The sequence below is a fragment of the Chrysochloris asiatica genome, unplaced genomic scaffold (assembly GCF_000296735.1).
Source record: "Chrysochloris asiatica unplaced genomic scaffold, ChrAsi1.0 scaffold00173, whole genome shotgun sequence".
Lineage (NCBI taxonomy): Eukaryota > Metazoa > Chordata > Mammalia > Afrosoricida > Chrysochloridae > Chrysochloris > Chrysochloris asiatica.
In genome coordinates, this window is record NW_006408691.1 from 5,038,332 (window position 1) to 5,042,364 (window position 4,033).

Below are 4,033 nucleotides of genomic sequence, written 5' to 3' on the forward strand. Positions count from 1 at the left end.
CTGACATCAAGTTGATCCCAATTCATGGTGACCCCATGTGCTACAGAGTGGAATGTCTTCATTGGGTATCTTTGCCTATTATCAGTACAGAAGCAAATATCCAGGCTTTTCTTCTGTGGTGCCAAAGGGGGCGGGGGGAGGCTCTGTCAATTTTTAAGTTAGTACTTGAGTGCGGGACGAAGATGAGGCTTTCTGCTCCCATAAAGAGTTACAGCCTTGGAAACTCTATAGAGGGTCACTATGAGTGGTAACCAACTCTCTGGCACTTAGCAACAACAATCTGTTAGTATCAGTTCATGGATGTTCCAAATGTAGCATGCTAATATAATATGGTAATAATCGTGGAAATGGTGATAGGGTAAATTTCCACTGTTTGTCATTTTTATGTAAACCTGACACTGTTCTAAAGTGAAAGATTTAAATAAGAAGCCAATCAGTCCTTTATCTTACCACTGAAATTGGTGCTGTCCACCCAGAGATGTATGCATTATTGAACGTCCTGAAGACCTGCATCTCTATCTTCTGGAGCTGCTGTCACATGGATACAAATGGTGGCTTTAAAGAACAGACATTTCCTGCCTCAAGGTTCTGGAGGTTAGATGGCCAGTACAGGGACTTGTCCATGTCGATAGCCCTTGGTTTGTAGACGCTCCTCACATAGCATCAGTCTTCCCATGTGTGTGTGTGTTTGCGTATTCTGCTCTCTTTATAAATCAGAAAGGGTTAGGTTTAGAATCCAACCTACACTAATAAGACAGCATTCACATAACAAAAGAAAACTTTGATTAACAAATAGAATCCCATCTACAATTACAGGGACCAGAGCACCAACACATATTTTTAGATGATACAGTCTGTAATATCTACTTACATCTGACCTTCAGACATTGGATTCCCAACTACTTGTCTGTTTTGGGTGGTCTGGCTCAAGAGCAAGACTTTTCAGCAATCTTCATATGCATTGTGAAAACCTGTGTTGGCAGACATTCCTCCACACCTTCTCTGCAGACTCCAAGTCCCAATGCACTCCATGGGGTGCTGGGCGGATTCCAAGCCCCCTCATGCAAATCAAACCCCAGGTCTCTGAGGTGCACTCAGATGAATAAACATCCAGTGATCCGCTGTGGATAGAAGTGTTTTCTTGTAACACATAACGTGTAATCATCTACGTGGTTAAATGCTTCCTGTTACTGATAAAACACAGGCCAATGAGATGGGTTGACACCATAGCTGCAACAATGGGCTCAAACGTACCAAGGATCATGAAGGTGGTACAGGGCTGGGCAGTGCTTCCGTCTGTTATACACAAGGGCATCATGAGTCAAAGTCAAGTGGACAACAACTAACAACAGCTAACACAAGTAGGGAGCATCTAGCTACAACCTTGGTGCAGAATTGTGCACCCCCCAGGAGCACTTGTTAGCTGGACAGACAATTGAATCCCCAATCTGTCTGTGTGCAGGCTGTGTGATCCTGAGTTGGAGATGCCTCCTCCACACGTGCCCTTCAACGCTTCCTTGAGAGTGACCTAATTCCACTGATGTTGGCCCCTTACCACCCACCATTCCCTCTGGTGACAGTTGTGCACAGGGCTGTCTCTGTGGCAGATTTCCTCTGTGCATGATAAATAGTCCTCATTTTCTCTCCAACAGACCCACAGCCAATAAAAAGCAATAAAAAGTGAAATGACATACAAATTGTATCCCCAAAGAGCCGTAAGGGCCCAAGATATGGCTGCATGTGATGATCAGAAGAGAGTTTTTCTTTTAAACAAATAACCCTCATTAACAAAGAAGAGTATTCAAATGAGAAGGAAGGTCTTTTGGTGAGGTGGGGGATAGGGCCACTCTGAGTCTGTGAATACAGACTTAAACAGCTCAGGAAGCCTCCCTCAGTTCAGTGGCAACAGCCAGCATCATTAAAAACTCTCCATGCCCCAAGCAGGTCATTCCTATCCATCCTGGCCTCTATCTTCCAGGATCATCCCCTCAATGTGGGAACATGTGACCTTTCTGCTTAACCAGAGAAGAGGGAGTAGCAGAAATCATGGTTGCTGAATTCAGGCAGATTGGAACTACCTGTATTAAGTTTATTTCTTTCTTACCCACCTACTATTTGTATCAACATTTTAGCAGCTTTCTCTATCCATCCACATACCAGTCCTATGCGGCATTATTATTCCTAAGCTATAGATAAGGATAATGATCTGTTATAACCCACTGGGTTTTCATTGACTGATTTTTTGGAACTAGATTTCCAGGGTTTTCTTCCTTATCTGGCTTAGTCTGGGAGCTCCTCTGAAACCTGTACACCATGAGCAACCTTGGTAGTATTTGAAGCATTGTGGACTGACAAAAGAATGAGCAAATTGATCATGAAGGAATACAACCAGGATGCTCCTTAGAAGTGAGGATGGTGAGGATGATCGCTTACATTAGATGTGTCATGAGGAAAGACCAACCATTGGACAAGGACATTATGCTTGATAGAGAATCGGTGAAAATGAGGAAAATCCTCAATGTGATGGACTGACACAATCAATAGCTCCAATGAATTCCAACATACCAATGGCCATGAGACTGGAGTAGGACTAAACAATGCTTCAGTATGTTGGACATAAGGTCACCATGAGTCAGAACCAATTTAGTGGCACCGAGCAACAACAACATAGATGAGGAACCAGGAACAGCAGTGTGAACCCAAGTCTCTTCCCAATACTGCAGAGCATGCTTGGTTTAGAGTTCAGGTCCATGCTGCAGCCATGAGTGCTGGTGGGAGATGTTGGAATGGTCTATGGAGTTGAGTATTAGCAGGTGAACAGCCTTGAAAGTGTCTGGAAGGCTCTCTGGGCATCCAGTAATGGGTTGAATGGTAGGACAACATGGTGAAGGCACAGTGTTTGAGACAATAGGGTGCATAGGGGGCTGGAGAATATCAGGTAAGCCCCCTCATTCATTTTAAGTGTGAGTAACATTTTGCATTTGACCAATCCAAAGCATTTTCTAGAATGAGGAATTTAAGTTTGAGCATTAAGTGATACTGGAAGAATCACTCCATATTTGATTGAGAAAGCAGACAGGGGATGGCTTTCTTGTATGTTCAGTCAGGATGAGGTCCTGGTGCACAGATGCTGTGACTGCCAGGATCATCACTTTCTGGATGTTGCAGTTAGCACTGTCCCCCCGAGTTCATGTTGTTTGCTCATATCATTAAGAGTGGCCTCATCCATATCGATCCAGGGGTCCACTGAGTCATTGCTCAGTTCTTCCACAGCCATGCCTGAGGGGGACAGGGGCACAGAGCTGTTGGAGGGTCCAAGGCAGAGCCAAAGACATTATAGGATCTTCTGGGGACAGACAGGCAAGTCCATACAAGCACAGAGATCACTGTTCTGGCTGCTGTAACAGAAATGCCACAATGGGGTGACTTTAAGGAACAGAAATGTATTCTCTATAGTTCAGAAGGCTAGAAGTCTAAATTCAGGATATGGCTTTAGGGGAAGATGCTTCTTTGTCTATTTCAGTGCCTACTAGCTGTTGGTGACCCTTGGCATCACTGGGCTTAGAGATGCATCTGTCTCCATAGTCAGGCAACGTCTTTCTCCCTTGTGTTTGTTTATCTCAGTGTTTATGCTGCTGTTCGTAGAACTGAGAAGTGATTAGGTTTAGGAGTCTCCTGACACTAGTATGACCTTAACTGACTGACTGACTATAAAAGAGATGAAATAATTACATTACATTAGATTATTTTCCTAAGTACAGGAGTTAGGATTCCAACACTTTTAATTTGTTATTGTTAAGTGCCATTGAGCTGGTTTCAACTCATAACCACCCTCGTCTATAAGAGATGAAATGTTGGTCCATGTCATGTCATTCTCACAATAGTTGCTGTGTTTATGGCCACTGTTGGAGCCACTGTGTCAATTCATCTCACTGAGCATCTTCTTTTGTTTCACCAAACATGACATCCTTCTCCAGACACTGGTCCCTCCAAATAACTTGTTCAACATGCATGAGATAATATCTCTCTATCC